The sequence below is a fragment of the Limulus polyphemus genome, unplaced genomic scaffold (genome assembly GCF_000517525.1).
Source record: "Limulus polyphemus unplaced genomic scaffold, Limulus_polyphemus-2.1.2 Scaffold2121, whole genome shotgun sequence".
NCBI lineage: Eukaryota > Metazoa > Arthropoda > Merostomata > Xiphosura > Limulidae > Limulus > Limulus polyphemus.
The window spans coordinates 177,200-202,630 of NW_013667731.1; the positions used below are offsets into that span (position 1 = coordinate 177,200).

The window sequence follows — 25,431 nt, forward strand, 5'->3', positions numbered from 1 at the left end:
GTAATGCAGATTATAACAAAATATTCAGAATGTTTATAACTTACTGTAATGCAGATTATAACAAAATATTCAGAATATTTATAACTTACTATAATGCAGATTATAACAAAATATTCATAATTTTCATAACTTACTTAGTGCAGATTAAAACAAAATATTGAGAATGTTTATAACTTACTATAATGCAGATTATAACAAAATATTGAGAATATTTATAACTTACAATAATGCAGATTATAACAAAATATTGAGAATGTTTATAACTTACTGTAATGCAGATTATAACAAAATATTCAGAATGTTTATAACTTACTTAATGCAGATTATAACAAAATATTGAGAATGTTTATAACTTACTGTAATGCAGATTATAACAAAATATTGAGAATATTTATAACTTACTATAATGCAGATTATAACAAACTATTCAGAATTTTCATAACTTACTTAGTGCAGATTAAAACAAAATATTCACAATGTTCCTTACTTACTATAATGCACATTAGAATTAAATATTCAGAATCTCTGATACGGTACATTATCTCTTCTCACATAAATAGTTATTTTCGTTCAGTGCTGCCCTCTATATGCACCAACATTTTTTGCACATGCCACAAGCTTTAAAACTACCATCCATGAGGAATTGACTAATTCCAGTGCATCTCACATGCAAATTATCATGCAACAACCCTCAAACAATAAGAGCACGGCACACTCTCTTGATACGTATGACTCCCTCTATTCAATTCTACTGAAGTATCACTTCTTGTTTCGCAGTACTCATGTTATAAAATTTAGTTAAATGTTTTATTTAAATTTTTTTCTGTCTCTTTGTATTAATTTCTCTCAACAAGTTTACTCTTTATTATACATTAGTGATATATATAACTTGTTGAGTTATTCCAACATGAAATTATTTTATATATATATATATCCGGTTACGGAACTTATTACTATATTAGAAAAACTTTTCATTTGTTTCCGCCAACACAGTTGTGTTTGGTTATTCATTTTGTATTATGAATTCTATGTTACCACTTTGGAGGTTATATGTTCTATTAGCAAATTTACACAGGCTTTAGGTTGTGTTACTTCATAGGAAGATTTTCGGCTTTACTTTTTCATTCATTGGTGGATTGATGGTCCAATGTACTGACTTTCATCGGGTCTCACCTCAAGTTTGGGGTTTCACACATTTGAAATACAGTCTGCCAACTTTGGAAAGATAATATGTTCTACTGTTATGTTTTTTAATTATTTTATGTTGATATTATTATCTATAGTTATTTGGGTTCCATAAAATAAGTTTCATTGTCAAGTTCAGGTTAGCAGTTAGTCTTAGTTGTATCTTTTCTTGTATACTATTCACTTAGGCTTACCATTGTCTTTGTTATTGTAAGATTACCTGTAATTCATCTTACTGGTATATCAATCATTAGTTTAACTATATTGTTTCTTCTTCCTCTTCATTTGGTTTGTGTGAAACCCTTGAGCCAGGGTCCACGCAAACTTCTCCCAATATTGTACATACTTATTGTATGGTTAAGTTTTTATTTTAATGCTTAGTGATGTCTTTATTCTGTACTGTTTGATTAGGCTTCACAATTATTTTTTATTTTCAGTTTACCTGTAGTTCTGCCTCCGGTTTAATCTGTAATTAAGCTCAATATATTGTTTGATTAGGTTTAATAAGTGTCTGTTATTTTTGGTTTACCCATGGTTCTATTTACGGGTTAATCGATAAATAGGTTAAATATCGTTTCTTCAACACATATACTTCACATACATATGTTTATTTCACTGCAAAATTTCTTAACATTTCTACTATATTGACTATTTCATTTTCATATTTCTTTATAGTTTATACTTCTTACCATTAATTTCGTTTGTGAGGTCCCCTGAGGACTGGGGTCCACCCTACCTGCCCCCAATGTTCCTTGCCTTCCTCTTATAATGGCTGAACCTATTTTCAGACAGCCAAGATTTTGTCAGTTTTCCTCCATCTTATCATAAACTGCCTTCCAGGCCTCTACTGTAGAATATGCTAGGCCTGTCTCAGTTTTTTTTAGATACGTTTCACAGTATATTCCCCTTCTCATAACGTTTCATAATTATCTTTTTGTCTCTCTTTTGAGAGTGGGTACTTGCAATCCTTGCTCTATACAGGCTTTAATTCTTTTTTGCATTAGTTTACCATCAGGTACATTTTCTTCTTGATTTTATGTCATTCGCATTTCTGTTAATCCTATCCATTTTATTTCACTTAGTTTTTTTTAGCTTCATTTTACCCTATTGACTCCCCTACAGTTAATGCTTACTTTCCACCTCCTTTATTTGGTGTTCCACTTATATTTAGAAATTTCTGTGGGATACCTCCTTCTTCTCTCCATATCAGTGTGTTTGCCATCTTCTGTTCGTTCCCTCTACATGTGGCTTCTTTGTTTTTAGGATCTTCTAGAGTAGGACATTGTTTTTTTTTACCATCCACTGCTGATAGGGTCTTACAGTGAGTTCTTTTTCTCCACCAGTCCATTTTTTTGGGGCTACTCCTGTACAGTTAGCATCACATGGGGTATCTGTGATGCTATATTAAATTTCTTTGAGTTGCTCTTTTGTTTAATTTTGAGATACTGTAATCTTTATTCCTTTTATATGTTTGGCACCTGCCCATCCTCTACCTGTCTTACCTATGGGTTTTCTTCATCCATCTTGTTTGCTCAATGCTGATTGTGGTTCTGGATTGATTGGTCCCACCTCAATCATTCCTTGGTTCTTCCCCATTTTAATATGTAGTTCTTGATCATATTTGGGTAGGCTGTTCTGCATGACTGCGAATGTACACAGTACACATTCTTATCTTTGGTTTTTTCATCACGTGATTTGATACCAGTTTCATGCATTGACATTTGGACTTGTTTTAGTTCCATATGTGTTTTGTGGGGCAGTCTGCCTTCTTACCTGACTTCCACATTTTGGGGGATATTACCTACACCATTCATTGGATGTCTAGCTTCAGTTAGCTCCTTCCAAAAGAGGGTTGTCTTAACATACTTTTCTACTCCTTCCACAGTTGGATTGGGTAGTTGCATTTTCCATTTGGATAAGTTTTTCCTGTTACATATCTCTTATACAAGTCCCTTTGGAGTGTGTATTTTTAAACACCCCTTCCATCAGAACCATCCATTCTTCTCCTCGATTGCATTTGAAGGTGTTCTTTGTTATCCGAGCCTTTACTTTGGGTTTTCTTCTTAATTTTCATCCTTCCCTCTTTGTTTATATGCTTTGATAGTTGAACCCCCCCCCCCTACAATGTCGGGTTTATAACTTCCTCCCCCTCTTCTGAATTGTTTCTCTTCCCTGATGTTCATTTCCAAAGGTGGGGGGTGTGATTCTATAAGTATGAGGCTTCAGGATAATGGTCTACAAGGGTCTTATCCCCTTCACACCCAGGCACTTCTGCCAGTTCAAGGTGCTTTAGTTCACACCCTTGCTTTTGTCTGGCTTGACTAACCCAATTTCTTTTCAACTTTTTGACAGTGGTGGTTTATCTCATTCGCCAAGGGGACATTTTTTCTTGTTCCCTTTGAGGTATACAGTGGATTTCCTTTTTTTATTTGAACTGACACATTTGACATACGTCTCCTGGAGGGTCGTGTTCCAGGTGCTTTGTCCTCAATGCTAATTGACTTTTCAGTCCAGTGACCTCTCTATCCTCCCTAATTTTTGTTGTCTCTGTCTCATGTGTGGTACCCTTGTATGTGAAGTTTTTGAATCTTTTATCACTTCCCAGTTAGTTACTTCTGTAGTTTTTGGTCTCTAGTTCATCATCCACTTGCTCTGGATGTTGTTAAGTTAAAACATATTTACATTACTTTTTTTTTCTCATTCCATCAGTCTTCTTCCCCAAATTTTTGTGCATCCTTGTCACTCTGGTTCAGGTCTTCTTATTGATATTTCTGGATTGGCACTGCTTTGGTTTTCTCAGCTGTTTTGGCTCAACTTGTTTCATTTGTTCTGGATCACTTTTGTTAGCTTACAATTTAGTGGCTCATGTGGTATATTTCTTTCAATTTTTCATTTCTTACTATATTCCACATTTCTTCTCTGTGGGATCCAGATGACCTTCTCTGTCTAGTACCTGTTATGGGTTGCTTCATTATTTTCAATGTTTCTTTTTGTTGAATCCATTTCGCATGTTTCCTTTCCTTACTCCACTTCTTTGTTTGTGAATTTTTTTCCCTTCCTTCCTTACCCATTGGGTTTGAATTGTGATTTGATTGACTTTTGATTCAGTGTATCCTTCTTCTCATCATCACTTCCTAGTGTCTTCACTGTGATCATGCACCTTCTCTTTTCCCTGCATATCTACTCTGCCATCCATTGAAGGTACTTCATATGTCGAGCACTGGATCTACATCTCATACCTTCATCACCCATTTTCTGTTTTGGGTAGCTGTTTCTTCCTTGTTTGGGTACCTTCATCCACCTGTTGCCATCCTTCACTCATTCGTGAGACTGTGACTGGGTAAGTTACCTTTTAGTATATATACCTCTTCTTTTTAGGGGCCTGTCCCTCTTTTTATTTGTGGATCCTGCTCTGTGGCAAGTTGTGCCTGACCAGGCATTCTTTAACCATTCAAATCTGCACTGTAAGACCGTGTCGACTTGCATATTATGATTCCATGGCCACACAATGCACACTGCGTAGGTGGAGTGTTCCACAAGATCGCTTGTAGGTTTCTCCTCACGATAAGTTTGCCCGTCCAAGACCATACTCACCATGGATTACATGAGTAAAGCAGAAGAGAATAGCTGCCCATCCCTGCTATGCCTTGTATTGAATAAATCGGTATGGTCTGATTTTCAAAATAGGATTTTGTGGTCACCCATTGAACTGTCTCAGATGTTGTTATTCCTCCTGACTCTCCACCATGCTTTCTCCCCCTTTTCTTCTAGTGGAGTTTTAAAGTCCTTACCACTTTCCAGTTTCAAGCATCTGTGGTGGTGGACCATGGAAGCATCCTCCTGAATGTGTGAGGGAAATACAAATAATATATATAAATGATTATAAAACTGTTCAGTTGAGAGTAGAGTGGTGGTGTTCTCCTGGTGTAATATGGGAGTTAGCCTTCAAAATTGCAGTTCACCCCTTCAGTTGGGATCCCTCATTCTTCCCTCATGTGGATGTCAGTTCCCAGTGGTTGGGTTTTAGATTTAGAGCTGAACCAATCAACATAAGACTTCACACATGTATCACAGATGTCTATTCCCCTCACTCATTTATATTCTTGTTACTCCATCCATGTTGTGGATCATGGTGGAGTTACTTGTAGATTACTATGGTCCTTCCATTTCTGCTGTCCCTCAATGCTTATTATTCTGAGTATGTTACTGATCTTGGGGCAGTTCCAGTCATTATATATTTCAGTAAGATGGTTTACATTATATAGACATCTTTTTGATGATGGATGCGGGTTCCCAGATCGATCTTTCAATTTTTCACATTGTTATCATGTGCTCATTCATAGATCAGGGGGTACGAGATTCTCTCCAGTCTCATGAACTTGAGGTGAAGATAGTATGACCCCATTTTCCACCCCCATGTGGGTGTTGATTCCTGGTGGCCTGGGTTTTGGACTGTAGTTGACTTGCTGGTGGTATGATCCTCTTTCCTACTCCCACATGGATGTCAGTACCCAGTGGCCAGGTTTTGGATTGTAGTTGATTTACAGATGATATGATCCTCATCCTACCCCATTGTGAATGTTGGTTCCCAGTGGCATGGGTTTTGGATGTACTTGACTTACCTTGTATGGTCTGTCATGCCCTAGCGACTCTACACCTAGGGGCACATCATTTAATCCTACTCAATCTTATATTTTCCCGGGATTGAATTTAATAAATAATGTATGAATTAGATCACTATCCTGCCTGTTATCTCCCATTTGGATGTGCTCCTCCATCTTTCCACCCATATATGTGACATCTTTCCACAATGGGCGAAAAGTATACCTGGTTCAGAAGTGGTGCGGTCTCCGATGTAAGATCTTTGACTCCAAAGATCTCCTTTTGGGGAGTGTCCTTCAGACACTATTGAAGGATGCTTCTTTCTTTCCTTTGCACCAGTCCCTCCACCTATTCAGTGTGGTATATTAGCTATTTATATGAGAGGAGGTAATGTACTATGTCAGAAGTTATAATTTTCCTATACTGAAAATGTATTTCTGATAGGTACTTATTCCTCCCCTCTGAAAACCAATGCTTCCATTTTCTGAACAAGACTAGCTATTTATGTGAGAGGAGGTAAGTATCTATCGGAAATACATTTTTAGTATAGGAAAATTATAACTTTCAAAACTTACTATAATGCAGATTAAGAAGAGTAAAATATTGACAAGTGCACAGAAGACTGACTGTGACACATCAAATATTACTTTGTTCTAGAAAAATCACACCAATATGGTTTGTAAAAATAATGAGGACAGTCTATGTTTTAAAGTTTCTTCAGTAAATGAAATTACATAAGGAAAATGTTTGCATTAGTTAAAACTACTCTTCAAATTTATGTTCAAAACACAAAAATGCAGTACAGTCTCACAATAAAACAAGTTTATAGAATTAGTTAAAAAATTAATTGATAATTTCATCTTATTTAAGTTTTAATATTTATGACAGGCATTTGAAAAATATTTATTCTTGATTACTGTGGTAATTTATATTTTATAATAGTTTCCTTGTAATAGGACCAAACAATACATTTCTTTAACAGTTTAAGTATGGTTTTGGTTAACTTACTTGAGATTGTTAGACAGCCTCCACTAGATCTTGTTTCAGTTTATTCTTCTAGTAATTTAGACACATTATGAATTGCTTAACATGTGCCAACATAAGGTCTTGTTTAAACATATTTAATCACTACTTTATGTAAACCATGTACTGCAGTTTGGTACAAAGAGATTTTCATCTTTGGGCAATGAACTTTTCCATTGTTGCTCCCAATGTGATTCTTTCAGTTCAGGATAGAGTATGTGTTGATATGAAAACTGGATTTTCCAAATGTGTTCTGTGTGCAAGTTAATTACAAGGTTTGTGTATTTTAAACTTATAGGAGAAACATTGATATCTAAAACCAATAACATTTATTCTGATAATTGAAGAACTTTGCCTAATTAATTGTTTTATTTTTTAATCAAGTTTAATAGTATACTTAACAAACTAGAAAATATGTTGTACCAAATATATGTTAAGGCTAGATAATGTTGGTTGTTAATATATTTGAATGGTTGAGATTGAGATAATGTCATTCAGTAGTTAAAGTTTTATTATAAAATAATCATAATAGAATTTTTTGGCTCATTTTATACAGAATGGAATTCTAGTATACCTGGAACAAAAACGGAGAGATGATGATGAAGATGTGAGCTCAGCTGCTAACCACATATATATGCTTCACTTAAAGATTATCATTGCACTGAATTTTATAGACACTAACTCGGCTGCTTTAAAAATACATTATTTAACCTTAAGAATTCTCAACAAAAAGTTTGGACACCAAGACATGAACTTTAAATAAAGAACTTTAAAGACATTCTTTAATTGACAATTATCATCAAGGGTGTTACTGTTTAGACATCAAGACATAAACTCAGTTCTTCATACTGACTATTATCACCAAGAATCTTTGAACATCAAGATATGATACATACTTATACTGTCCCTTCTTCTGTGTGACTTATTGCACTTGCAACAGAAGGTTACATATAGTTCCAATATGATACACATCTACTCTCACACAAAAGCTTTTCTCGATCTTCTTCTGCCCTCTAATACATTTAAAAAAAATTTTCTTGCTTAGTCACTAGCCTTTATACCCCTCAGTTCAAGCTGCTTATTTAACATGTATAGTGCATGCGACAGCCCTCCACCAATAGGAGCATGACACACACACTTCCAGAGCAGCTGGCTCCCTCTGTATTACATTTCGTGTACTTCAATTTCTTGATTGACATTATATGAGTTGGACATGTTTCTCACTTAATTTCAGTTTTCAGTACTGTGTTACACTTGCTTTTTTTTAATGTGTGTGTGTTCATTCTATCTTGCATTATGTCGTGATACAGATTTTGATTTTGTGTTTTATACACGTTATTGTGTTTTCAAAATTTGATGTTTCTTGTGGTTCCCAACATGGTTACAGTTTTTTCTGGGAGCACATTTACTTTTCTTATCCAGGTCTTGGGATCAACATTGTCTGTTGAGGGGGTACATGCCTTAGTTTATAGAGTGTTCACTTCTTCCATGTGGTCTGAACCTTGTTCATCATGATGGTCAAAGTGTATTTCAACTTTTCTGTATGTTTGAGATGCAATTGATTTCACTTAGTTTTATTTTTTTTTATCCAGTTACCATGGAGGTTTATTCTATTCTCCTCCTATTACTTCCAGCTTCCCCAGTGACTTGATGGTAAGTATTTCGACTTGTATACTACAAACCGGGTTGCTATACCCATGGTTGGCTTTGTCATTATTTCCACACTTGTGCATTAAGCATTTCATATAATTCAGTGTTATGAATTTGGTAAGTTGGATATTTCTATGTACTTTGTTGTCTATGTCGATTTTTGATGCATTGTTGGTTAGATTTTACTTGGTACTTTGTTTTCTTGGTATATTTAGGCAGTTTGTAAGTTCCATATAATTAATTCCTTTGTTGAATAGATACATTTTGATGGTATTTCAGTTTGTTATTAATAAATACTTTGTTCAATAGGTATGTTTAGCTGGTTTATAAGTGAAATGTCATTAATACTAACTTATGGTTATCTTTGAATCATTATTTTTTAATCATTGTTAAATATATGACTTATAATCCTTATCTTAGTAAGTTTCTGAGGTTTTTTTTGTTTTGTTTTTCATTGTTACATCACCGACATGTTTGTTTATTTACGTGTCATAGGACTGAGCATTGCTCAAGCTCCAATTCCTTATTTTTTGATGTAGCCAAACCTCCCAGATCTGCCAATCATTTATGTATGACTATAATATGACTACCCGGAATCTGGAAAAGTCCAACATCTGGCAAGGCTTAGGTCTAAAAGTTGCTGGATTTCGGAGGGTGACTAACAATTTTTCTCCACATAATATACATTTAGGGGTTTGTTCCCACATCATAGTTAGTTCTTTCTCCCTAGCATTTAGTTAATACTTGTATTGTCTTGTTGTTTTCCCGCTCCCTTTACATGTTTTGTAGCAATTTCATGAACACAATGTTGTTTTGTATTTTAATGCTAGTGTTGTTTTCCTAGGTTCCTTCACTCGTTTTTATCTCACTTGGGTTCGTGTGCGTTGCCCCTCCCCTGGAATTTCTATCTCCATGCCTTTGCCTTTCAGGGTGTGGCTGCCCTTTCCCTACTTCCCAGGCTTATTTGGTGTTGGGTTTTGTTGGAATGAAATACGCTACTTTCAGGGGTTCATCTCCCCATATTGTCCCTCTGGGAAATCAAACAGGCTCTGTTTTTGCATAATACAGATTTTGGCAGCTGTTTTGCTTCTTTTGGGTCCCATATCAAGGTGTCCATCTTGCTTACTTCCCTTCAGTCTTTTACTTGCATCTCGACTTTCACACCCCTTTTATCCATTTTTCCTGTTCCATCATGGAAGTCAACAGCAATATGGGTCTCTGCATGGTGGGTTTAAATTCTGTGGGGACTGGGTTTCTCTGTTTTGTCGACTTTTAAGAGATCTTTATTTCTGTTACATGGTTTCTCTGGGTTTTTTCAGAGTGTGAATCACTTCACTTCCAGTGATTATCTTCCTGATTATTGTTTACCATTCTTTTACTTCTTTCAAAGAATCCTTAATCATGCAATTGGCTGTCCACTGTTGGGTGAGACCTCTTACTGGGAGTTTTAATGCCAGTTTTTCCAGTTTGGCTGGGGTTTTTCCTCTCAGCCTTTAGTTGTCCCCTCCTTGGCTGATGTATGGAGACTTGTCATAGACTTCTCCTGTCTTTGTCAGCCTCTGGTTCTTCTTCATTCCACCAGGATGTTGTTTCTGTCACTTCATTGGGCTTTCACACCTTGTCTGTGGGTGTCCTTGTTTCCCTCAGATCCTTTCTGTGTTTTTGTAAGTAGTCACAAACTTCACTGGATATCTACCAGTGTGAGTCATCCAATCTCATCTTTCTCAGGACAACTGGTTTCCAGCGTCTTTCTGTCTTGATTGATGGCACCTCTGCTTGGATCCCTTGGTTCATCTGGTCGTATTTCATTATTTTCATTGGACTGAATCTGTTTGGTGATGGGGCAATGGCCATCCTATGGCTGGTGTTCTTCTTCTACCTCCTCAGGTCTTCCGTCTTTCACCGATGCTTGTCTTGTAGGTGGTAGTACATATCTCAGTACCTTGGATATTTCCAGATATTGGGCTTTGGTGAATCTGTGCTTCATTTCTTAGTTTTGGCAATCTTCATTGTGCGTAGAGCTTTATCTCTTATCTTCCATCTTTTATGAAAGAAGGTGGTTTTCATGCATTCTGCCAACTTCTATGTGGTCTTCTACAAGCAGGTGGGGCCTAATTCTGGTTCCTTTCTTTTTGTATCTGGGGTTACAACTTTTGGGTCTGCATACACAGGATACTGTTCTTGGTTTGCCATCTTATCAGTGTTTTGAATCTAGTTGCAGATTGGTTGTACCACCCGCACGTGATCATTCCCATAGAGTGGTACCTCCATCCTCCAGTTGTCTGGTGGTTATGCTCTTGTCTGGGCATTCAGTACATAGATGCATTTGCTAACCATCTGGGTGATGTCCTGCCATCTTTCTGGTCTTCATTTCCTTGGCCTCTAGCTTTGGGTTGGTCTACCCTTTTTTCTAGTATGGAGGGGCCTTCCATTTTATGCCTTCTTTCCTATACATCTCCTCCCCTAACATATTTCCTTCATCCACACCTCTCTCTGGATGGCTCAGTTTGACTGGCTCAGCCTTGGTTTCCCATCCAGAGACCTCCACTGCCTGTTAGAGAGACTCTGCTTTCACACCCTTCTCCATCCCATCCTTTTCCCATATTTGTTCCCAGTCAGTTCTGGATTGCATTCTGTTTCCTGTGCAGGTTATGTGGTGCTATGTTTCTCAAATGGCTTATTTTCATGGTCCTTGTTCCCCTTTGTTTCTTCCCTGGAGCCACTTGTTGTTTCATGACCTTCCCTCATCACCCTTACAGTTTGCTTACTCTTCCCTCTCTTCCATAGGTTGTCATCTTTATCATGTCCCCTCTCATCTGTTTCAACACATCACCATTTCTTTGGTGACTCATTTTTTTATCCTCTGGAGGAGATTGTTCAGGCCAAAATTCCTCATAAATTTGTCTGTCATTACCTGCTCCATCTGGTGGATATCATTTCCTTCCAGTGACAATTCCCCATGCTCCGGTTCGACTCTGTTTTGAGTAAGTGTAATTTTTTTCTGCTATTTGTTTCCAGGGGCTTCTCCTTGTGTTTTTATTACATATTCAGATCCCACTCAGTGGTTAGTATTGCCTGGTCAGGTATGTTCTACTTTAAAAACAAAAAGTAAAAACAGCACTTGCTCCCATTAAGGTTGTAACACACACTTTTCAGATGGGGTGTTCCACAAGACCACTAATGGCTTACCTAGTGTTATACATACTTATGTATAATTCTATTACGTACTTGGCAGACCATCACTCATGTACCATCATAAGTAAAGCAAAAAGGGTTTTCTGCCCAGCCCTTGATTGGATAAATTGGGGGTGATCTGCTTTTCAAAATAGGGTTTTGTGGTCACCCATTGTACTTTCTCTGGTGGGTCATTCTTTTAGACTCCCTACTGCCTTTTACCTTCCCTTCCTCTAGTGGAGTTTGGGAGTCCATACCACTTTCCAGTTCCTAGCCACTGGGGTTCTGGATCATGGAGGCTTCTTCTGGAGTGTAGCATACATATACTAACATTATTTATCTCTATACTCTCTTGAGAAGAGGGCAAAGCTATAAACCCTCACTTCTTCTCCCTCCTGGGTTATTGTTCTTGGAGGTCTGATGTAGGATGGAGCTAGACCAGCCACCACTGGTTTTATAGTGCCCTGTTGAGACTGGTAGATGCCCTGTCTCAGTAATTCCGATTGCAGGATGGATTTTTCCTGCTCTTACAATTGAGCTCGGGGAACTTCATCTGCCTCATAATGTTGGTTGTAGGATGTATGATACCCTGTTCTTAGAGTTGAGCAGACATTACACATTGTACTCGTAATACTGGGTGCACATGGTTATCTTCCCTGCTCTTATGGTTTAGTGGATCTTGTTCTTTTCCTGTTCATAATACCGGATAAAGAATGAATTCCTGTTTTTAGAGTTGATTTGAAATTCACACACTGCCCCATAATTCCGGGTTCATTATGGTGTACTTCTTGCCTCCTATGGTTGATGTGGGTTGGTCCAGTCATTGCCATTTGCTTACTTCCTCATAATTACGTTTGCTTGCAGTATAGCAGGAGTTTACTTGTGTGGGGCTCATGTATATATATATATATTGTTCATGATTTGCTCACCATAGCCACATTACATTGTACATACTCATTTGATTCTTCAGCACTGTATTCCATCTTGTAATATAAAGGATGGGTAGTGGAACCTCATCTGTCCTGTTAGGGTTGAGGAGATTCTTGCTCCAATGTTTTCAGAGGTCTTTCTTTTATGGTTTGGTTCTTGATGCCACCTGTTTTAAGGCACTTCACTTCTTCAAGGGCGAAGGGCATACCTGTTCCAGAAGTGGTGCAGTCCCCCTCATGTGTGCTTTTGTTCAATTACCAAGCATACTTGTTCAATTTCCCATGAATGCTTTCCATGGGGAGTCTCTTACTTCTATGCTACACCAGTCCCTCCACCTATTCCATGTGGAGGTTAGGTGTATTGTATTGGAAGTTATCATTTTCTTACATTGAAAATAGATTTCCGATAGACACCTCCTCTCATACACTTCCTACCTTTCCTCCCACTTCTTTTGTTTTTCTATTATCTGATGTGCTAATCTCAAAGTGAGGTACACGAAATCTAATATAGAGGGAGCCAGCTGCTTCTCATATTGATGGAGAGTTGTCTCATGGGCTATGCAAGCTGACTGAGCAGCTCGAACTGAGGGTGTATAAAGGCTAGTGAGTCAAGGAAGAATAAATTTCTTTTCAATGCATTAGAGGGAAGATGAAGATTGGGGAAAGCTGTTGTGTGAGATGAGGTAGGTATCTATCAGAAATCTATTGTCATTGTAGCAAAATGATAATATAAAAACATTCAAATTAACCAAGAATGTTTAGACACCAAGATGTGAACTCAGTAAATTCTGGTTCATTATAAAAACAACTGCACAATAGTTTTATATTCTTATAGAAAAGTGGGGCATTTATTTTTTATCTGATTGCACCAATAGGTCATTGTGTTGTGTTATACATAGTGGAACCTTATCTAATAAGCTTATTGTCTGTTTATGTAACCAGAAATTCAATACATGGAATAAAAATAAGTACTTACATGAGATTCTAGTTGTTTTCTCTCTGAAATTTAACACACAAATTTTAACAGAGAAACAAAAAATTATATGATTAAAATACACACAGATGACTTTACCTCAAAGTAAAATACTTTCTGGCAAAATTTTAATGTCACGGCAAGATGGAATTAATATAAAAATTAAGCCTAACAAAATTAGCTGAAAGCTTTTTGAGTCACAGTTTCTTTTGATTTCAACCTTATTTAAAGGGCTTTATTATTTTCTCACCCTTGATTAGCTTGTCTTTCACTCTTCTGCATTTCAGTTTTTCTTACTCCAAATTCTATTTGCAATTTGTTTCCCCACTTTTTCTTATTCTTCTTCGAACTGATGGTGATTTTTCTTTCTCTGCTTTGCTCTATCATGTCCTGATGTGCACTAATGGTGGTTCTCCTGTTGTCCTTCTCTCACTTTCTGACTCATTTTTCTTTTTCTGTTATCCTTTTCTTCTAATTTTGACCTTGCCTATTCCTATCTTTGTAACTGACCTCTCAGTGGTTTAACCTTTGAAATCTTGTAATAATTAAACATAAAGCATTAGCTCCAAGGAAACGATATGTCCTTCATTAAAACTTCATCATAGTTACATGTATTACTTTCTTTGGTATATTACTTTTGATACATACACTTTCCATCACTCCTAACTGCTGATTTCAGTGCTCCCTAAAGGTTAGTAGATACATTTACAATTTCTGCAAAGAATTGAAATCAACATGCATATGTTGCATTCATCCCATACCAAATATCTTTCGAGTAGCTTATTTTGATTTTGTTGGTGTTCAGCCACCTGGACAATCAACTGGAATACCAAACTAGAACTTGTTCTCCTGAGCATTCATTAACAGGTAATGTAGGTATTATTTTTGGTAACTGATTATGTCCTTCAAATATGATTGGTGAAAACTCAGAAATGGTGCTTCATCTAGCTGCTCCTGTACCTCCAACAACAGTCACCATAGAAACTAGACACTTTTTTATAGTATCTCTCCCACCCTAACAATATTCACTGTAGAAACTGGACAATTTCTTCATAATTTTAACCTAACAGCTAACTGTTGTGCCCCAATAATAGTCACTGTAGGTATTTAACACTCTTTATAAAATTAACCTAATGGCTCACTCCTGTACTCCAATAATATTCACTATAGAAACTTAATACTTTCTTCATGATGTTAACCTAATGGCTCATTCATGTGCCTCAATAATAGTCACTATAGAACCTTAACACTTTCTTCATGATGTTACCCTAATGGCTCATTCATGTACCCCAATAATAGTCACTATAGAACCTAACACTTTCTTCATGATGTTACCCTAATGGCTCACTACAGTACCCCAACAATACTCACTATAGATCCTTAACACTTCCTTCATGATGTTAACCTAATGGCTCTGTACAGTTCCCCAATAATAGTCACTATAGAACCTTAACACTTTCTTATGATGTTAACCTAATGGCTCACTCCTTTATCCCAACAATACTCACTATAGAAACAACATCTTCTTCATGATGTTAACCTAATGGCTCCCTACTGTACCCCAACTATACTCAGTATAGAAACTTAACACTTTCTTCATGATGTCAACCTAATGACTCATTACTCCTGAGGCCATGGAAAAGTAGACAAACTCATATGGAATACATTGTGATGCTTAGAAAACTTTTAATTTAATTTTTTGCAAGACTTATCTAATTTTATACCACCTAGAAGTTTTCTAAGGCACTAGAAATGCTATCCCTCCCCACAATGTGATCAGATGTCTGTAATTTGTCTATCACCAACCTTAAGTTAATTAAATTTGTGTTTCTAATTGTTTGTAAACTATAAATGTCTGTTATTGAAGTTATAAATTTTTGATATTGAGAAATTTGAGTTCAGACACATGTGACACAAAGATGTAGATTTGGAGTTTTTTATTCTTAACTTTGTTTAATGTGAACTGAAGTTTGGCACCAGAAATTTCTTTTAAGGTAACAAAATAATGACATATGTCTCCAAAACAGTGGCATAACACAAAATGTTAAGAGGCTCCCTGCAATATGTTGTGATGATGGAGGGCCTAAGTTCATCAGTGCACATGAGATGCCTCTTCTTGTGCCACTTTTTTCAAAATTATGAACTAATAAACTTGTATATCTGGTTTTATTATATGCTTTTTTTTTAAGTATAAGGTCCTCACCTGCCATTCATCACAGAGCAAGTTTCATTTGATTGTGGACATTTGTATTTAACTTTTAACCCAAACAAGCAACAGTTATTTCATAAAATATATATTTTAACTCCTTTTAATTATAATCAATCTCCCCTCCATATGAAATCAAAATCCTGCTCCCCTCAATTAATCAAAATATATGAAGTCATTGGCTGACCCTTTCTTTGGAATTGTTTTCAGTGAAATAGTCTTTGTTTGAAGAACTGATACCTATTTGTTATTGTAAGATTGGTGAATAGTGCATCCTCTTGGATTATGAAACTTGTTTTCCAAAAAAATTTATTTCCATATTGCCATTTTTTTTGTTTTTTGCACAAACTCTTCTTAAGGCTGTCACATCTAATCATTTAGTTTATTCGTACTTTGTGCTTAAGGTTGAAAGTCCTGTCAGTTTCATCTGAGTCATAGAACTTATAAGTAGTTTTTAATCAATTTCAGATTTGTTTTTAACTGCCACAGTACCTAGTGTAATCAAAAAGATTTTTCATGGTGTTGAAATATACAAAAACACTAGGAGAAATACCAGTTAGATCTTTAATTGTAACACCAGCAATCTATTATATTTCATCCTTTGGTGCAATTCTGAATGACAATAGCTATGCAGGAAAATCTGAAGATAAATCCTTTTTTACTGACCTGCTAGGGATTCAGCTTATTTAAAAATTGCATCATAATTTGTACTAAGAATTTCAGAAGGAGACATAAACAAAACCATTGTACCATAGTATTTCTTCCATAGAAATGTTTTAAACAATAATATTAATGTTAACATAAGAAAATGCAGCTACCTTAAAATTTTCCTTGACGTTAGATATTCCTTGTGGAGTTGATCAAATTGTTTTTTGTACCTCACATTTTTTGATAAACTTGGCTTCAATGTCCCAACTAGTTGCAATAGCTATAGTTTCTTCAAACTGCTTCCTAAAGCTTGTAAAGATTTCAGTTGCAGTATTTTATGTTCTAGCAGCTACAAAAAAGTCCATGTTCTTAGAGTGAAACATGTTTACAGTTTTGGTATTTTCAGGTGAAAATACATGTATCAAATAGTTATACCCACTAGTATCAACAGATTCAATCAAGAAATAAGAAGAGCAATCTGTGTTTGATAACTTGATTGAGTTTTAAGTTGTGTGAGTAATAGAAAGATTGGACACATTTGATAGATGATGGAAGTAATCTTTATTTAGACACACACACAAGAATGTATGTACTTGCATAAACAACTGGATGATATCTTTTAGATCTTGTCAGCTGTTTGTCCCTCAAGATGAATCTCTGCTGAACATGTCACAATGAAAACTAAGAACTGAATCAAGAAAGTTCAAAAATGTTATAAAATTCCCTAATTTCAGGAGTGTTGATACAAGCGTCATTCAGTATCAAATATAAAATATATGCAGTACAGTGCACGTAGGTGGTCGTGGATTCTTTTTCACATACTCATTTCTGAAAACCAGAGTAAATACCACTCATGTTACCTTCATTGTATCCTTGACTTCTATATTTTTCAACTGACAAGTCCATGTCTTTCAGTCATTTTCACTATTTTAGCCTTCAGCCTCTTAAGTGGTCAGTGTAAGCTCAACAGAAAAAGTGAATATGTTAAATGTTACCAAAGGTTTATTATAAAAATATTTTTAAATATGCACAACTGCCATCAGATATTGATTCACATGCTTCTGTTAAATGTTGTCTACACCACACTCAGTATATGGAACTACTTCATTTATTGTAATTATTCCTTGTAATAATTTGTTGTTGGTAGAAATAGAATTTTAATTTTTTTTTTGAATGTATTTTGATGAGAATAATGTGGTTTGTATTACCAATATCCTATCTTCATTTTTTCAACATCAGGTCTTTTACTCCACAGGAATTTTCCCTCTAACAGGAACTAGTTTGCCCCTGAAGAAGGTCCACCTTTCTAAAGTGCTCGGGTTATAGGGTTTTTATCATGACTTATTGAACCTAGGTGTTTTTCTGACATCATGAAAGAAACAATAATGTATTGATAGTGCTGTGACAGTAATAATTACATAATTTTTTAAATGCTGAACCAAGAACTATACTGCAATTGCTCTACCAAAATTATGTAGTTCTACAAATTTTTTTGAACCTGTTAGCTTAACCTGTGATAATATGTAGCACAAAGCTGAACAACAACTTGATAATATATTTAATCAACAAAACAGGCTTAGTATGCATTTTACATTTCTTCTAACATGAAAGAACAAACTTACAGATTACAGATAATATTAGTATAAAAAATTGAAGCAAGTGTTCTTATCCTTACTGTGGACATATTACTGTTAGCTGGAACCAAACCACTGAAAACAGAATACACTTGTTTCTTTTTTAACTATATTCAATTATTGCATGCTTGGGCACAGTAAAGATTCTAACACTAGATGTAGGGTGTCGTTAGTTTTCTTTTACTTGCTGAACATACATTGTAAAATGTCTGACTTTACGAGCCAAAACATTTTGTTACAATGGCATACATTTAATTTTTTACATAATGTCTTTCTTCATAATGTTTAATTTAACTGTGAATACTAAGCATAGAATTATTTTTGTAAAGTATCATTAAACTGTAGCTGAAAGTGATTATTTTACTTTACATATAAATAAGGATCTTTTTAAGTGGTCCATTATAACAAGAGATTACAGGGATCAATATAACTTGGAAGAGATATAAAAGTGTCATATTAAAATTACTTAACTCTCAATATTTTGATACTTTATTCATCACAATATTCATGTTGCCTTAAAAGCATCAAAGAAAGAAAGTAATTATTTGCAATTTTAAATGAACCAAAATCCACAATTACATATTGTGAAGAATGAAGTTAGCATTGATTTCTTTCTTTAAGTACAGGAGTCTGTTGACAAATGATCATTATCAAGTACACATTACACACAATAACTTGCATCTTAATACTACTTATAAGTTTCTAAAAACTTAAACTACCATGTAACTCAAGACTCACACGTATAAAAGGTGTTTTTTATTGTTGTTTTTTTTACAGAGTTAAACATGACATCCATTCATACTGAGTTACAGTATGTAAATACTAACTGCTGAGTTAAGTAAGAGCCAGTTTGTACTGTGTGTAAGACAGCTGTCCGTTTAGTTTACTGTCTACCAGTGATAGATACTTATGTTAATAATGGGTTGGGTATTGCAGTATTATAATTAATACCAGTTGTTTACACAAACTGCCACTTGTGTTTTGTGCTATGTATCAATAAACAGGAATCCTTAATGTCTCTTTATTGAAATTAACCTAATGAAGACAATTTAATGCCTAAATGGGGAGAGTCTTCACACTAGGAGGAATTGCTACCACATGAGTACTTGGTTGAGAGACAAAAAAAAATATTTTAAATTTTCTAGCCAATATCGATGATGCAAAGAGGATAGGTTTGTAACATATTCCCAGTCACTTTTCGTAGTTTTTACTTAGTAGTAGCTAGTAGAACAACTCACACTACACAACCATCAACAAGAATCATTTTCTATTTTATTTTATCAAGTACATGCCACAACTTTGGAATTTTCCACTAGCTAGAGAGAAAATCTTCAAAAAGATGTTTTCAAACAAGGCCATCGGTAGAAAGTGCTCCGGCTAATAAGTCTCTCCAGAAATAGGCCTAAATATATGTATATATAAAAAAATAGTATTTATAGTTACCATTTCTGTTGTAAACCAGACACAGTCATCAAGAAAAATTAACAATATTGTAAAATGAAAGTTTATTCTAAAATAACATCTATAAGATTCTGAAATTTAATTTCCTTCAGAGGTTTCTCACAAAAGCTAATCTTAATCACTACAATTTTAGATTAAAGTAAGTATCTTAATTACACTAGATAGCCATATGTAGGTTTTTTTAATGGTCACTATACTTGAAAGTAGGTATTTATTAGGGTATGTGTAGAACAATGAAATTCAAATAGGAAACAGAGAAAACATTTAATCATAAAAATTAAAACAAATTGCAAGTAAATGAGCAAAAGTATGCATTACATTAATTAAGTGCAATTGCATGCTATCATAAATAAAATATTTTGTGCAAAACAAATTTGAGTTTTGCCAAACTGAAGTAATTACTTTTTATTGTTTGAAGATACGACTTTTCTCTGAACTTTTCTTAAAGCATTTTTTCCCCTAAAACAATCGTATATACATGTAACAGAAAAAAAAGATCACTTATTTAAACACAACCGGCAGAGTAGGACAAGCTTCAAGAATACTACAGCATGCTTTTATATATGATTTATTCAATGTGTTCAAGATTAATGAAATTAAAGTGAAAGAAGAAAATATTAAGTTGAATTTTTAAACAGTTGTCTAATTGGGAGCATTAGCAATCAATTGGGTTACATCTTTTAACATGTTTGCTGTTTTAGTGCTAGTAGTTGTAGCATATAGTGTAATTTCACAGTTTAAACAAGTATCAAGTAGTCCACAGACTGTATTAATTTAAATTTATATAAGTCATCTACAGAGTTAGGGGTACCACAATATAGTATTGACAGACTTTTTCAGATCAAACAAAAATTGACTAAAATTTTGCATTAAAATTACAAGCATACAATAAGTGTAGGCAAATTGTCCAATGAATCACTGTGAATCAGAACTAGCCACTAAAATATTAAAAGTATGCTAAATATTATGTCATTTCAGACAATGTATTTTACCCCACCAAAAAAAATAAAAGTGCATAAAAATATGATTAATAGACACAAACACCTTTGTAAAGCATTAGCACTGAGTGTAACTTTCATGCATCTTTCTCCATATCCTTGCATGAAGTTAACTACTATTTCACCAAAATACTAGTAGTCATTTTTTAGGACCTGGTCTCTAGCCCAAATTGAAAAGTTGCTTTCTTCTATGTCAGTTCTTGTCTACAATTTGACAGTTTTAAAATAACATATATAAATTACTTGTACGTTATTATACACAGTTTATAGTGTCAAAATTTCTCTTTCGTGATATGCTTTACTTTGTTGCAGTATACAACTTAATTTACTAGCTCATTTTTTCACACTCATAATTTTGTTTGTAATTTTTTAGTTCTCTCAGTTGAGATAATGAATATTTCACTTATTTTGCCATTTTCTTCTTGTAAACTCAATGAAGATAATGGTCATAATACCACTGTAGTAAAATATAGGCCCAGAACAACACAGTTGCCTATCAGAATTATCCAACAAAATAGTTCCAAACCTATCCCACTGTAGAGATAATCTTGGAGGCCTAAATTATTTACTTGTACTCCTTTTGCTGGTAATTATTCCTCCAAAATTATCTCTACAATTGTTGCCCACTTAACCTTTGTTTTGAAAATTTTCCCTTTTTTTGTTATACATTCATTTTTGTACTTGTTCAAATAGCATACAACTAAAGTCTAACTGTAGAGCATGAAGCTAATATTCTTAGATTTAAAGGACTGGCAATATTCATGGATCAGATTGGCATTACCATTTATGGACAAGCTTCACTATAAAGAAAGCTTTTAACAGGGTTTTTCTGACAACTAGTTTTTTTATACAAGTAATTTAAATATTTTTGCAATTAAATGAATGATGGCAGTTTTACACAGTTTACCCATACAATGTAGAAGAATATGAAAGTTTTGGTTTGAGTTATAGGAAATTGTTCATCAGTATAGTTAACAGTTCAGCTTGTTCAGTATACTGAATTTTTAGAAATGTTTTATAACAAAAACTTATTGTATTAAATAATGTCATGATCTTAGGCAATTTTCAAGATTGAATCAAATTCAATGAAATTTCTCACCTTACCATTCTTAAAAATATACAGCACCTCATTAATTTATAAGAATCGTATTCACAGGAAACTGGAAATAACTTTAGTTAAGACAGATACGAACTAAGGCATTTATTTCGTTTGTAGAATTAATCTTATAAGGTATGGTGATATACAGCATACCACTAGTAATATTACATAAAAATACAAAGTATAATTTTTGTTCCCCTCCTACTTCCTCATCTGCATTCGGTTCATATTTTGGACCAGGAAGGGTCTGGTTAAGCGTAGAACTCTTTCTGCTCCAACAATAATGGAACGTTTGTTTGAAAACTCACTTTGCGGTTTAGCTTTTCGCTTCAAATTCCACTGTTCCAGTTAGTGAGATTATAAATATAAGTAACTTTATTTCTTATGTAATATATGATTAAGAATGTAAACGGAAACTTTTTTTCTTGTTTAATGTTAGAATAATATATAAAGCACGACAACTAGAAAAATATTTCATTACATTACCTATTATTCTATAAGACATTATATTTCCGACTATTCCCTTTTCTTGTAATCTTGGAGATTAGTCATAATCCACACAGGTACTGCACATATCAGAGATACCATAACTCCTCCTAAAACCAATTTTTCAGTCAACGAGACGCGATTACGAGGAGGCCCTACTACTATATTGCGTTTTGGAATAAACATATTTCTTAAAACAAGCGATCCTGATTGAGAAGCAAAACGAAGAGCGAACGACATGATAAAACAGGAAAAAAGAAAAAGTTTAAATTCAAAAAGATAATTATTTTATAAGCTTTAACTTGTAATTGTATATATGTTTTTAGCCCTTAGACTAACAGCTCTAAGCCTCCTTGTTACATAAATGACGGTAGGTTACGCGCAAGTCGCTTGTCCTCTGTGACCTTCCCTAACCAAATATTGGGGGCTGTTTGGAAATTGCATGAAAAATATTCGAATATAAGTGAATGACATATCCTTAATCAATAACTGTTTATTTTTATTTGAAATAAATATTTTTATTAAACATACATGTTCATGTTGAAAGGAGATTAAGTTTTGGTTATATGTGCATAGATATTTAGCGTTACACAAAACATCTTTATGACTATTATTTCGTTTGTGGTGCAAAACATAACTGCTGTAATAATTAAGTTTACACCTGAAAGAGAAAGGTCCATCTTTCGAACGCAACCGAGCTCTGGGGTTTTATCCTTTTATATTAAGACTTCTTAATCGTACGTGTTTTTCTGACATCATACTGTAATAATCAAATAGGGACTGTTATTGAATTGCGTTACAATGAAGGATGAGTGGTAAAATTTTTACAAGTGTAAGTAATTATGTCGAATTGACCTATTTCATGTGAAATTAATGTATGTAATTTTTATAACTATGCAATTTCCAAAACTAAGAAATACTATAATTTAGAAATTATTTCTATACTAGTTTATAATAATATAGTAGAGATGGCCGATATGGGTATAAACATTTAATTTCAAAACACAAATAACTAACAACGTTTCGACGTCACTATGTCATCATCAAGTTAAGAAGGAGGTTTGAATAAGTGGCCGTTATTGATCACGTCCTGTGGAGAAGACAGTAATAATATGTAAATTTGATTACGAGGAACCCCCTTTATAGAAAATAAAAGCTTGGAGACGGCTTGACTGGATAATGAAGGAAACGTTATAATAAATGTAGATATATACATATGTATATACACAGTAAGGAATAAAGAAGTTACATGATGGGTGACTGTTTCACAGCCTATTATAGATACCTTGGTACTTTCGGGTGTTGGTTTAGGGTGAAGAAATTAACTCTATAAATCGTTCCTTCATTCAAACTATCAAATTTCCACACAACCACAAGGACAGAAACCCAAAACTCAATTCACAAATAAAATTTACACTAATACACCAAACTACAACACAACATTACCCTGCAGTTTACCATTTATCCCTGTTATCAGTTCAAAAATAATCAACACTTGGAGAAAAGTTGTAAACAAACATAAAATTCCTGTTGACTTCAAATTTACCTCCAACCCGACCCTAAACTAAAATCACTACGAAATAATAATTACATACAATCACACAATACCAACGTCATTTATAAAATATAGTGCAATAACTGTGCAGAATTCTATATCGGAGATACTGGAAGAAAATTGGAAACCAGATTCAGCCAACATAATGAAAATTCCTCCCATGTTTACCACCATTGCAGCAACAACAACAAAAAACGACGCAATAAAATATATATATATATATACAAAACACTATACTTTGAAACAAAGAACCAAACATCAATAAACGCAGAATAAAGGAAGATATCTTAAATGAACAAAACAGCACCACCCTAAACCAACACCCCAGGGTACCAAAATACTATACTCGACTGTGAAACAATATTCGGTTATGTGACCTCTCTGTTCCATACTGTATATCAAAATTCATGTGTATGAGTAAACTACTTGTACCTGATGATGACATAATATTGTCAAAAGTCGTACATTTATAATAAAGTTTACTTTATTACCCAATAAAACTGTCTCCAAACTTTTATTTAGTAATGATGTGTGTAAGATTGTAGTGGGTGTGTGGTAACTCTCGAAAAAGTGATTTTATTGTCTGAAAAACAGTGCTTATATACAGTACCTGCATAGAAGGCGTGCCAACGTAAAGTTTTGCAAATTAGATATTGCCGAGGGCAGTCAAATGGGGTATATAAAGACTGGAGCAAGCGAACACAATGTTAGATGGCAAAGATGTCATAATCAGGTACAAAACCTTGTCCATTTACTGTTATGTTAAACTTATATTAAAGTTTTTCTTCATTATCCATTCAAGCCGTCTCCAACCATTATTAGTCTCAAAGTGGGTTCCTCGTCATCGCATCGTACCTTGTACTAAGTTCTTAGTAGGTAAAGATTAATGTTTCTTGTACTACAGTATTGATTCTATTGACAATAAAGATATTGTTACTTCTGTGTTCGTTTGTTAATTTTTCGTAGAAATTCTTTACGAGAAATTTCAGCGATACAAGTCTTTTCTTAAATAAAACTAGTTTATTCTTTTTCAATTCAACTTTGCAATACACTTAATTTCCACAGTCACTTTCACTTAAACACATACTATAATTCACAATGAACGATTCACGCACTTTAGTAACGGTGCCTACAGCCCTCTTGACTCAACTATCCGTGTCTCTATTTTCAATCTCTCTATCTGCTACTCCAGTTCCGATTAATTGTCTCCTTTATCTGGCACGCTTATATACAACAAAATCTCGTAATTTTACGGGACGTATCTTCTTCTGTACTGGTCTCCATCTCGTTGGCTTCTGCTTCACGTGGGGTTAATCTGCTCCACCAGGAAATGTTCTATTATCGGTAATAGTCACATCAGTGGTAGTAACTTCATCAAGGGCTTCACTATTTCCCTTCTCAAAACCGAGTACAGTTTCTTCTTTGAAAGTGGCTTTTCAGGTGACACGTCTTCAGGGGCGTCTTTTGTTCCGTTATTCACTTCATCCCAATTGAAATGACCTGGACCGTGAAAATTGCAAAGCCTGTTGACATGCACCACCTTTGGCTTACCACATTTTATTCGGAAAATCACGTCTGAGAGACGATCCACTATGTCATATGGGCCTTCCCATGGAGAAGACAACTTAGGAGACTTCCCTTTGGTCCTCCTGGGATTATACAATCACACCTTGTCTCCTGGTACAAAGCTGACTTCAGTAGATCTCTTATTATAACATAGCTTCATGGAATCAGCAGACGTTTTCAAGTTTGAACGCACTTGATGGTGAATATCATCCATCTTTTCCGATAATACTTTCACAAACTCT

General features: G+C 34.6%; 1 protein-coding gene and 1 long non-coding RNA gene across 3 annotated transcripts in view; one reads left to right on the forward strand and one right to left on the reverse strand.

Moving 5' to 3' along the window:
• The window catches only part of LOC106466013 (protein NipSnap homolog 3B-like), a 47,521-nt gene extending 33,978 nt beyond the window's left edge, over positions 1-13,543 (forward strand). For both annotated transcript variants that reach the window (XM_013926262.2, XM_022393974.1), the window contains exon 7: positions 7,367-13,543. The gene's annotated coding sequence lies outside the window, so the exon portion shown is untranslated. The remainder of the gene's footprint in view (positions 1-7,366) is intronic.
• A 5,731-nt stretch (positions 13,544-19,274) lies between these two features.
• LOC111087412 lies at positions 19,275-22,475 on the reverse strand. The gene is made up of 2 exons (XR_002612113.1): positions 22,069-22,475; positions 19,275-19,426 (listed from the first exon to the last, which is right to left on the reverse strand). It is a non-coding gene; the product is annotated as an uncharacterized LOC111087412 (long non-coding RNA).
• Positions 22,476-25,431: the final 2,956 nt, after the last annotated feature.